We start from the raw sequence: 13,273 nt of genomic DNA, 5'->3' as shown, positions 1-13,273 counted from the left end.
ATGAATCATATAGTTTGAATCGTATAGTTGATATGATCAACATGGAGATGTTCACCACTAAAACTATACTCAACTCACGTGATGATCGGACTTGAGTTAGTGAATTTGGATCATGCGACACTCGAATGACTAGAGGGATGTCTATTTTAGTGGGAGTTTATTAGTAATATGATTAATAAACTCAATTGTCTTGAACATAGTCTAAGTAATCTTTGCAAAATTTTATGTTGTAGATCAATGGCTCGCGTAGTAGCAACCCTGAATTTTAATACGTTCCCAGAGAAAGCTAAACTGAAAGATGATGGAAGCAACTTTGTTGACTGGGCTCAAAATCTGAGGCTTATCCTCCAAGATGGCCAAAAGCAATATGCGCTTGATGCTGGGCTAGGTGATGCACCACCCGCTACGGCAAGCCAAGATGTTTGGACGCTTGGCAAGCGCGTAAGGATGACTACTCACTAGTTCAATGTGCAATTTTGTATGGCTTAGAACTGGGACTTCAAAGACGTTTTGAACGTCATGGAGCATATGAGATGTTCCAGGAGTTGAAGTTTATCTTTGAGAAGAATGCCAGGATCGAGAGGTATGAGACCTCCGATAAGTTCTATGCTTGCAGGATTGAGGAGAATTCGTTTGTCATTGAATACGTGCTCAGAATGTTTGGGTACTCTAACCGTCTAGCTGAGCTGGGGATTGAACTCCCGCAAGAAGCTATCACTAACGTAATTCTTCAGTCACTGCCACCTATCTATAAGAGCTTCGTGTTGAACTATACCATGCAAGGGATGAATAAGTCACCCGACGAGTTATTTGCGATTCTGAAAGTCGCTGAGTCAGAAATGCAGAAAGAACATGAAGTGTTGATGGTCAATAAGACCACTAGTTTCAAGAGAAACGAAAAAAGCAAGAAGGGTAACTCCAAGAAGAGTGGAAAAGTTGTTGCCCCTCCGACGAAGAAACCCAAGGCTGGACCTAAGCCAGAAACTGAGTGCTATTAAGCGCAACTGCCCCAAGTATCTAGCCGATAAGAACGCGGCCAACACCAAACAAGGTATATTTGATATACATGTTATCGATGTGTACCTCACCAGCTCTCGTAGTAGTGCATGGGTATTTGATACCGGTTCTGTTGCTCACATTTGCAACTCGAAAGAGGAACTGCGGAATAAACAAAGACCGACGAAAGATGAAGTGACGATGCGCGTAGGAAATGGTTCCAAGGTTGATGCGATGGCCGTCGGCATGGTCTCACTTTAGTTACCATCGGGATTATATCTGGATCATGTTTATTGTGAGACAGTTACTCATTTAAGTCAGAGAATAATGATTGTTCTATTTATATGAGTAATACCTTTTATGGTCATGCACCCAATGTGAGGGGTTTGTTCATATTGAATCTCGACTGTCATGACACACATGTCCATAACATTGAGACCAAAAGATGTAGAGTTAGCAATGATAACGCCACTTTCTTGTGGCACTGCCGCTTAGGTCATATTGGTGTTAAGCGCATGAAGAAACTCAATGCTGATGGACTTCCGGAGTCACTTGATTTTGAATAACTTGACACATGCGAACCATGTCTCATGGGCAAGATGACTAAAACTCAGTTCTCTGGAACAATGGAGCGTGCAAGTGACTTGTTGGAGATCATACATACTGATGTGTGCGGACCAATGAGCATAGAGGCACGTGGCGGATATCGTTATTTTCTCACCTTCACTAACTATTCGAGTCGCTATGGCTATATCTACTTGATGAAGCACAAGTCTGAAACGTTTGAAATGTTCAAACAATTTCAAAGTGAAGTTGAAAATTATCGTAGCAATAAGATCAAGTTCCTACGATTTGATTGAGGAGGTGAATATCTGAGTTATGAGTTTGGTCCTCACTTAAGACAATGTGAAATTGTTTCACAATTGACAGCGCCTAGAACACCACAGCGTAATGATGTGACCGAATGTCGTAACATACTTTATTAGATATGATGCGTTCTATGATGTCTCTTACCGATTTGCCATTATCATTTTGGGGCTATGGATTGGAGACAACTGCATTCACTTTAAATAGGGCACCATCAAAATCCGTTGAGATGACGCCATATGAGCTGTGGTATGGCAAGAAGCCAAAATTGTCGTTTCTTAAAGTTTGGGAATGTGATGCTTATGTCAAAAAGCTTTAGCCTAAAAAGATGGAACCAAAGAGGAAAGGTGCGTCTTCATAGGTTACCCAAAAGAGACAGTTGGGTAAACCTTCTATCTCAGATCTGAGGGTAAAGTGTTTGTCGCTAAGAACGGATCTTTTCTTGAGATTGAGTTTCTCTTGAAAGAATTGAGTGGGAGGAAGATAGAACTTGATGAGGTTGCGGAACATTTGCTTCAACAAGATGGTGGCACAAGGCAGAAAGAAATTTCTGTCGAGGCAACACCAGTTGAAGAGGAAGCTAATGATGGTAATCATGAAGCTTCAGATCATGTTACTGTCAGACCTCGCACGTCGACAAGAGCACGTACTGCTCCTGAGTGGTACCGGAATCATGTCTTGTCAATCATGTTGTTGGACAATGATACGTCTCCAACGTATATATAATTTTTGATGGTTCCATGATATTATCTTGTCAAACTTTGGATGTTTTGTATGCCATTTTTATCTTTTTTGGGACTAACTTCTTAACTCACTGCCAAGTGCCAGTTCCTGTTTTTTCCGTGTTTTTGACGCTTTTCATAGGAGGATTTTAAACGGTGTCCAAACGGAATAAAACTTCCAAAAAGATTTTTCCGGAACAGAAGATACGCGTCAGACTTGAGAACCAAGGCAGGGGCCAGCAGGGGACCCCACAAGCCCCCTAGGCGCGGCCAGGGGTCCCGTGCCTAGCAGGCTTGTGGGCCCCGTGTGGCATGTCTGCCCTACCTCTTCCGCCTATAAATCCAGAAAAATTACAAAACTGCCAGAGAGATCAACGAAAATACTTTTCCACCGCTGCAAGGTTCTGTCTCCGCAAGATCCCATCTGGGGCACGTTCTTGTGCCCTGCCGAAGGGGGATTCGGATATGGAGGGCTTCTTCATCAACACCATGACCTCTCCGATGATGCGTGAGCAGTTCACCATAGACCTTCGGGTCCATAGCTAGTAGCTAGATGGCTTCTTCTCTCTCTTGGATCTTCAATACAAAGTTCTCCATGATCTTCATGGAGATCTATCCGATGTAATCTTCTTTTGCGGTGTGTTTGTCGAGATCCGATGAATTGTGGATTTATGATCAGATTATCTATGAATCTTATTTGAGTTTCTTCTGATCTCTCTTATGTATGCTGGATAGCGGTCGATGTGTGGAGTAATAGTAGTAGATGCAGAAAGTATCGGTCTACTTGTCTCGGACATGATGCCTATATGTATGATCATTGCCTTAGATATCGTCATGACTTTGCGCGGTTCTATCAATTGCTCGACAGTAATTTGTTCACCCACCGTATTATTTGCTATTTTGAGAGAAGTCTCTAGTGAACACTATGGCCCCCGGGTCTACTTCACACCATATTTTCAGCCTTACAATTTTACTTCGTTGCACTTTCCGCCTTCAGATCTCACTTTGCAATCAATCTTGAAGGGATTGACAACCCCTTTATACCGTTGGGTGTAAGCTCTTTTGTGTTTGCGCAGGTACTCTCGACTTGACGCGATTCTCCTACTAGATTGATACCTTGGTTCTCAAACTGAGGGAAATACTTACTGCTCCTATGTTGCATCACCCTTTCCTCTTCAAGGGAAAAACCAACGCAAGCTCAAGAGACAATAGAAGGATTTCTTTCGCCGTAGCACACAACAATGAGCCTATGAATTATGAAGAAGCAATGGTGGCCCCATATTCCAACAAATGGTTAGAAGCCATGAAATCCGAGATACGATCTATGTATGAAAACAATGTATGGACTTCGGAAGTTGTCGTGGTTTTGTCATGGCAGATGTCCTCATGAAAGGACTTAGTGATGGAGCCATCGCACCTTGCTGGTGACTCAAAGGGGTTGAGCAGAAGCGAGACTCGGGTTTACCCAGGTTCGGCCCCTCCGATGGAGGTAAAAGTCTACGTCTTGCTTTGTGTATATTTGATGGTGGAATTGATTACAAGGGTGAGTAACTAGCCTGACCTAGCTCTCGATGGATTGTAACTTAATCTTTCTATCCTAGAGACTCGCCTTTATATATAGGTCGAGGCCCTAGGTTTACACGAGTCCGGGTCACATAACGAATCATTACCCAATATATCTCTAACCCGCCGTGTCTCTCAAGAAAGGAAACCTCCCGGCGAGTCTTCCTTTTCTTCGGTCTTGTGTCGCCCTCAGAGATCATGGGATGAACCAGCCCTAAGGATGCAGAAGACCTCATGCCTTCTGTGTTCTTGGGTCTTGAGTCGCCTTGAACCTGACCCGGCCCAATATGGCGGGTCACCCAGTGAGTAATATCCCCAACATTAGGCCCCATATTGTCTTGAACTTATTCATGCCAACAAATCTTTACTCCTGACTATGGCGACTCATACATGATTTCTGACTTGGCCTTTTTGCTCAAAACTGACAAGCCGCCAATCTCCGTGCTTCGTCCAGATCCCAGATTACTCATAGGTGATATCACCTACCCCGTCATTTCAAGCATCTGGTGACGTTATCCCAACAGATCTTTTTTGATTTTATCCTGTCACCCCGAAAATCCAGGCGCCATCATTGCCGATTTATAATGTGCCTCCTCGATCCCCATGAGTGTCGTTCCAGCTTCATCCTAGGGTCTTTAAATAGCCGCAGGGGAGCGGGACCCTTTCTTTCGCCTACACTGTCGCCCCTCTTTTTGTTCCTCAAGCTAGTGCTGCAAGTGCTCCCGATTCGGATCTTCCGCTCCTGGATCGTTCGGGCTTGGCTCTCGGTGCTGATCTTCAACAATACCGCCTCCGCCAACATACGTATTCACAAGGTAAATCTCCTCTCCATCTTTAGATCTAGTTTACCCATCATCTTAGTTCCTAGGGCGGAGCTGTAGTTCTTCAATCCTCCGCACCTTGCGCCAGTAATACTTGTAGGTACCATTTCGAATCCATAGCTTAGTAAAAACCGCAGTAGATTCGTTTGGTAATGATAGTAGATCTATCGCTATTTTCCATGGCCTCATAAGATCCCCTCATAGATTCTATGGTGCTTCTACATCATTAGTGTCCTTACGACCCACAAAGTATATTATTATATTTCTATTGTTTAAGGCACCCATAGATCCATATTTCTTAGCATCGTGTGGGAAACATGTTTGCCTCATATCCAGGAATTTTACTAAGGCAAACTTGAGAAGCAATTCGTCCTCAGGCCGCGGCGAGTCATAACTGTTGTCTAGACGCCTCTCAGGGTGTGGCGAATCAAGATTTCCGTACAGATGCCTCCTAGGCTGGGGCGAGTCATAGTTTTTGTTTAAATGCCTTCCAGGATGCGGCGAGTCACAATTTCTGTTTAGATGCTTCCCCAAACACTCGTTTGGCGAGTTAATATTTCATAAGGTCCTTACGACCCGCCAATCGCCTTTACGCACATCTCTTGCTCTGTACCTCTACGGCCATGGTTCACATTTCCAAGTGCAATAGGTTGCCATCTTAGGTCAGAGATGAAGTCCTTGAAGACTTCGTCAAAGTGGGAACCCTAGCTCCAAAAGAAACACTCGGTTGGCGAGCTGCCTTAGGAGAACAACGTCCAAAACCCGCCGACGGGGAGATGGTGGTCTTCACATTGCCCTGCTCAAAGTTCTTCAGAGACGCACTGCATTTCTTCAATCTCCATCCCCAGGACTTAGGTCCGAACTCGATCACTAACCTCTGTCAGTTCCAAGTATTTTGCGAGGCCTACTTGCAGATAGAGCCTACCGTCCTCCTGCTCAGGAAGTGTTTCTATCTAAACCGCCAAACCGAATTTGCCGATGGCCCCTGCCTAGAACTTGGTGGGGTAAATATTCATAGATGCCGAGAATACGGGTTCCCGGCTACCGCTTTGCCTAGTCACCCCAAGGGTTGGGGGAAGTCTTGGTTTTACTGCCGCGACACTGCTCCAGCCACCGAGAATCCTCTACCAGGCTTTAGGCAGGAATGTCTACCCGTGGGTTTTGAGCTGCCTGAGAAGCTGACTGATGAAGAAGAAGCTTCACTCGCCCCTGTTTTTGCAAAACTCAGGGCCCTGACCGCCAATGGCCTCACCGGAGTTGATCTGATCCGCTGTTGGGTGGAATGGAGGATCATTCCTCTAAGCCGTCGGGGCGGCTTAATGTGTGAATATGATGGCAGCTTAACCCATCCACAATGCTTCTACAACGTCTTGCTTGCGGAGGAGGATATTGTAAATATCGTGAGGAAACAATGCGGCGAGCCAATTGAGAGTTGTGCCAAGATTGGCTTAAGACCATTCTGTGTCTCCAACCCTGCTCCAGAGGTAAACTAACTTGACTCGCCTGTCTTGTTCTCTTTAATTTCGAGATTGTTTTGTGACCCAGCCTCCAACTATATTTGACATAAGAACTCACCTTTCTGGAAACTAAGATCTAAAACCGTTGCCAAGAAGACGGCAACGGAAGTCCCCCCAAAGAAGAAGAAAGCCAAAGGCAAAGCCGCCACCAAAGAATCCTCTGTTGTGGGAGAGTCTCACGCCGCAGAGGAGCACTTAGAGGTAAATGCTTTTTGTCTTTTCATTCTACCTCATTCCATACTGCCGCTTTTCCCGTTTTCTGTTTATAGGATGATGACATGGAAAGACAAGATGAGGACATTGATGTAATTTCAATTTCTTCCGACTCAAATTCTTCCCCTCCGAGGCTGGGAAGACGAGTCTGTAGGAAAGTTCCCTCGTCTCACCCGAATGCTCATCTGGATCCCAATTACCTTTTGAAGAAGGCGAGTTTTACACCAAAAACGTCAAAATCGAAGCCATTCTGGTGATCTTTTGTCCGGGTTGCTTGAAAAAACTGTCGGTCGCAAACGACGAAGCGAGGTATGTGTTGCACTAGATGTCCTTTCTTGTGCAGCCGATTCTCTTATGATTTACACAGTCTTTGGAATCTTTATACCCAGCATGTTTCGCCTCCTCCATCTGGCGACTCAGCTGCTTCGACTCTTCCTCCTTTAATCCGCCTTTAGGGGTAAGTTTTTTCGCCAACATGTTCTTTGGGCACCAATGTTTCTATTTTAACGTAATTACCATCTTTTGTAGGGCTCAAGCGAAGAAGAGAAAAACCGGCGAGTCATCATCCACTCCCAAGGCGGCTGAGATATTTGGAATGAGTGCTTCCATCGCAGAAGCTCAAGATGAGCCGGCAGAGACTCACGCCGGAGCTGTTGACGATTTCCCCGATATCCGGGATGAGATTCCAAGCCCTCGGAAGGAAACAACTAAAAAAACCAATCCGCCAAGTCCTCAAAAAGCGGCTAAACACGTGATGCCTGATCCAGATCTAGTCTTCGTTGTTGGAATAGGTTATTCCAAACCTGCCTCCGCAGTATTGACCAAGCATGCGCCCAAAGATGCCCCAATCCTTGTAGAGAAGGGCATGAGCCAATTGAAACTTCCCAACTTTGAGAAGCTGGAGTTTGATGAACCATATTCTGGCTTTGTGAGTCACCTGGAGACGAGTCATTAAATGGAGAAAAGCTTGGTTAATATGATGAGAAGAAAACATGAGGTATGATAGTTGTTATACTCCTTTACACGTACTCCCATTAGCCCTCCAAAGGCCGAGTCATCTGTGCCGAGTCGGGCTTTGTAGAAATTTTCAACCCATAACACCCAAGGGTCGGGTCATCTTCTTGAAGATGAGTCGGGTCTTTAGGTTGCATCCTGAAGAAAGCTTCAACCTGTAGCCCCCAAGGGACGGGTTATCTTTTTAAAGATGAGCTACGTCTTCAGCATATATTTGAAAAAAGCTTCAACCTGTAGCCCCCAAGGGCCGGGTCATCTTTTTAAAGATGAGTCGGGTCTTTAGCATATATTTGAACAAAGCTTCAACCTGTAGCCCCCAAGGGCCAGGTCATCTTTTGAGCTAAGTCTGAAGAGAAACTCCGCCTTGCATTGGTTGATATTGAGAAGATGCACGCAGAGCACGAGGAGCTTGAAGACAAGGCCGAAACTGAGCGAGCCGCCTTGTTGAAAAGAGCTTTGCAAGCCGAGGAGCAGATGTAGGTCGCCCTGCAGGAACTGTCCGGGTTAAAACTTCATATCTCAAAAAAGGCCAACGTTGTGTTTGGTAAGTATCCGCCACTATCCTTACTTCCAAAGTCGTGTTGTAAGACATTCTGGCGACTTATGATCGTGTACCCTTGCTACAGGTCCTCGAACTGCCAATCTTCATGATGATTGTGTATTGAAACAGAAAGCAATATATACCTTGACAGAGAAACTGTACACTGACGGCGTGATGACTATGAAGGCCGTTATGGGAGACAAAGAGCCCATAAAGTCAATCAAATATATGCTGGGATGCTTGTCCATGCTGCCACCCGAGATTGAAGAACTAAAGAGATCAGCCGCCCGGAAAGGAGTACTGACCACCCTGAGCTAGAGCATGGCTTATGCTCCAGAATTGAAGCCGGAGGAAATAATTGGGGTATTTCCAGAGTACAAAGATGACAGGTCAGAATTTACTGAAGAGGATTATCATTGCTGTGTGAAGTAATCTCTCTTCGCAGCGACTGAACTAGCAGTCAGTCTGGACTTAACCAAGTATAAGGCGGCTTATGATGAGCACAAAAAGTATGTTACTTCTCCCTCGTATGAAATCATAGTTCTGACTCTGCAGCGCCATAAGCATCCTTTTGACTCTGATGCTGACCCGTCCACCATCCTGACTGACGAGGCTGAGTTCCATGCCTTAACCAATTGTAATTGGAAAATGGGCGACTTACAGATCCAAGACGGTGAAAGCTCGACGCGGGATAATCTGGAGGCGGCTTGAACCAGGTATCACTTGAAGACGGCCCACGGAGATCAATTCAGAAAATCCAATGTCAGGTTATGTAACATTTGATGGCCTTCTGAGCCATGTAATAGGTTAGAGATGAAAACGGTACTCTGGTGCACTTGTACCTTTATTGACTCTGAAGTCTCACCATTTTGTTAATATGAGTCGCCTTACTAGGCGTCTTTTTTCATGTCTTTTGACAAATAATTACTCCTCCTGTTGTCAGAGAAGAAATAATGAGTCGGCTCAATGAGACACGGCGGTTTAGGATGAGTTTTTCAAAAACTCTAACTATGCCACAAAGATACTTTGTACTCATAAAGGTTTCCGTCTCAATGAGTCACGATAGGGTAGGACGAGCTTGCAAGGCTCTAGTGCTACCCCAGAGAGGCTTTTGCAACAGCCTTAGTTGTTTAGACCGGCTGATTTGGCGCGAGTCAAGCTTCAGTGAAGCAGGTTCAGTGAACCCATGGTTTGTCTATTTTCCATATGCCGGCTCCCGCAGGCAGCCTTCATGTTTTAACCAAGGCAAGTTCAGGGTCCATAAGTGAATTGACTCGCCAGAGTACATGGGACCATAGGCAAGTCGCCAAACACACAGTCCAGTGTAACCATTGTAATGCATTAATTTTTCGCTAGCCAAGAGGGTATTCGGGCTGAACTCGGTGAGCAGAAGCCCCCAAGTGACTTATAATTAGGGAAAAGTTGGACATAGGATTGTAGAAGCGTTTACGCTCTTACTGCAAAATGACTTGGGAACTAGTAGCCCCCAAGTAAGCCGAGTTGACTCTCAAAACCACATAAGGCACCCATGGTTGAACCATGCAACATGGCAACTTTGGTCCTCTTTGGCTTACCAGTATCCAGTTTTGAAATAAGTGCAGCATGGCGACTTATGCTCTTTGATACTGATAGTGTCCATGCTTGGACGACTTGTGAAACAATAAAGACTCATGCTTTCAAGAAGCTGAAACGGCAAAGACCCGGAAGTTCGTGGGCGCCGGCTTTATTGCTATATATATAAAGAGAGTACAATGACTAAACTATGTACAATGATAAGGACCCAGTGGCTCTAAGTGTAATAAGGCCGCAAGTGGGCAATGTTCCAAGGCCGGGTTGTTTCAACCTCTGTTGTTAGCCTATCTGGACGAAGATCCACCAGGTAGTAAGAACCATTATGAAGAATTTTGCTGACGACAAATGCCCTTCCCACGGGGGGGATAACTTATGCATACAAGTATGATCTTGAATCAAACGGAGCACTAAGTCGCCCTCCTGAAAAACCCGGCTTTTGACTCGGCGGCTATGATAGCGTCGCAAGTCTTGTTGGTAGATTGTCGACCGTGCTGCTGCTAAGTCACGCTCCTCTTCCAGAGCATCCAACGAATCTTGACGCGCCTGCTCATTGTCCTCCTCCACATAAGTGGTGACTCACGGTGAATCGTGTCTGATGTCACTTGGTAAAACCGCTTCAGCTCCGCATACCAAGAAAAAGGGCGTGTAACGAGTGGATCTGTTGGGGGTAGTCTGTATGCTCCACAACACGGAAGAGAGCTCTTCGACCCAACAACCCGGGGTGCATTCGAGAGGAACCATGAGTCGGGGTTTGATCGCACACAAGATTTCTTGATTCGCCCGTTCGGTCTGTCCATTGGACTGGGGATGCGCAACCGCAGAAACATCAAGCCGGATATGCTATTTTTCACAAAATTCTTGCATGGCGCCTTTGGATAAATAAGTACCATTATCAGTGATGATACTATGAGGATACCCGAAGCGAAAAGTCAACTTTTTGAGGAATTTGATGGTCGTATCTGTATCGCAACTCCTAACGGGCTCTGCTTCAACCCACTTGGTAAATTTGTCAACCGCCACTAGTAGGTGAGTCTTCTTGTTGAAAGACATCTTGAAGGGGCCAACCATGTCGAGCCCCCAGACCGCTAAAGGCCATGTAATTGGGATCATCCGCAACTCTTGAGCCAGCACATGCATCTGACGCCCAAATTTTTGACACCCGTCGCATTTGCGCACTCTGTCCTCAGCATCTGCGTGAGCCGTTAACCAGTAGAATCCATGCCTAAAAGTTTTGGATACCAAAGAGCGTGACCCGGCGTGATGGCCACAATCGTCAGCATGGATCTCATTAAGGATCGCACATCCTTCTTCGGACGAGACGCATCTTTCAAAAATTCCAAAAGTACTTCGTTTGTGCACTCGCCCTTATGTATAACCACGGACTTGGATCGCCTGGTAATTTGGCGGGCCAGCAACTTATCAGGAGGTAACTCGCCTCATGCCAAATACGCCATTTATAAGACCGCCCAATCCGGAGTGGCATGAAGAGCCGCCAAAAGTTGAGACTCCGGGTCAGGGACCGCTATACCCTCTTCAGAAGGCAACTTTTGACCAATGGGTTATGGAAAACATCCAAAAAGACATTGGGAGGAACCGGCTTACGCTGTGATCTGAGTCGTGAAACAGCAGCAGCTGCTTCGTTGAGCCGGTGATCAATATGATCAACTTGATAACCATGAAAGTGACCCGCCTTGTCCGATACAACACGTTTGTAGGCCGCCATCAGAGGATCCCTGGAGTCCCACATTCCGGAAACTTGTTGTGCCACCAGATCCGAGTCTCCCATGCATCTAACTCGGTAGAGGTTCATCTCTTTGGCGATCCTAAGCCCATGGAGCAAAGCTCTGTACTCTGCTGCACTGTTAGTACATGGAAACATGAGCCGGAGGACGTAGCAAAACATGCCACCCTGTCGCGAAGTTAGTACTACGCGAGCCCCCGAGCCTTCCAGCTGCCTAGACCCGTCAAACTGGATTGTCAAATACGTGTGATCAGGTCTATCTTCTGGGATCTGCAGCTCAGTCCAATTGTTGATGAAATCCACTAAGGCCCGAGACTTGATGGTCGTGCGGGGCGTATATTTCACATGGTGAGGACCAGGCTCAATACCCCACCTAGCAATTCACCCGGTCGCTTCATGGTTTTGTATGATGTCTCCAAGTGGCACAGAACTGACCACCGTGATCGGGTGCTCCTGGAAGTAGTGCTTCAGCTTCCAACTTGCCATGAAGATCCTGAAAACCAGCTTCTGCTGGTGTGGATAACGTTGTTTGGAGAGGGTTAAGACCTTGCTAAGAAAGTATAATGGCCTTTGGACCGGATATTCCTTTCCTTCTTCTTTGCGTTCGACCACCATTGCCACGCTTACTACTTTAGAGTTAGCAGCAATGTACAGGAGCAAAGGCTATTTGTCAGCGGGAGCGGCTAAAACGGGCGGTTCAGCCAATTGCTTTTCAAGGCCTCAAAGGCTTTGTTAGCCACATCCGTCCACACAAAACGATCAGTTTCCTTGAGGAGCTGATAAAATAGGGATGGCCTTCTCCCCAAGGCAACTTATGAAACGGCTCAGAGCCACGATGTGACCCGCCATACGCTAGACTTGATTGATATTGGGCGGCTTGCCAAGTGGGGTAATCGCCTTGATTTTGTACGGGTTAGACTCATTGCCTCGCTCTAACACCAAGAAGCCCAATAACTTCCCCGCAGGGACGCCGAAGACACACTTGGTCGGGTTAAGCTTCGTATTATACACGCACAAATTGTCAAATGTTTCCTTTAGATCCTCCAGGAGTGACTCTTTCTTCTGGGATTTCACCACTATGTCATCAACATAGGCATGAACGTTGCGCCCAATCTGGTTCTGTAGGAAATTCTGGATACAACGCCAATAAGTCGCCCCCGCACTCTTGAGACCAAACGGCATAGATACATAGCAAAAAGCGCCAAATGGAGTTATGAAGGACGTCTTCTCCTGATCCTCTAAAGCCATCCTGATTTGGTGATAACCTGTGTATGCATCCAAAAAACACAACCGCTCGCAAGGCGCCGTAGAGTCAATGATTTGATCAATACGCGGGAGTGCAACGGGGTCTTTGGGGCAGGCTTTGTTGAGGTTAGTGTAGTCAATGCACTTGCGAAAAGTGCCATTCTTCTTAAGGACCAAAACCGGATTGGCCAACCACTCTGGGTGAAAAACCTCCACATTGTAACCAGCAGCCAAGATCCGGGCTACCTCTTTTCTCATTGCTTTACGCCTTTCCTTGTTAAACCGGCAAAGATATTGCCGAACGGCTTCATCTTGGGATCTATGTTAAGATGGTGCTCAACGGATTTTCTCGGTACAGCCGGCATGTCAGAAGGTTTCCATGCAAAGATGTCCCGATTCGCAAGGATGAATTCGATGAGCGCGCTTTCCTATTTAGGATCCAGACCCGTCCCAATGGTGAA

The sequence above is a fragment of the Hordeum vulgare genome, chromosome 2H, assembly GCF_904849725.1.
Source record: "Hordeum vulgare subsp. vulgare chromosome 2H, MorexV3_pseudomolecules_assembly, whole genome shotgun sequence".
Taxonomy (NCBI): Eukaryota; Viridiplantae; Streptophyta; class Magnoliopsida; order Poales; family Poaceae; genus Hordeum; species Hordeum vulgare.
Note: the sequence above shows the minus strand (reverse complement) of the source record.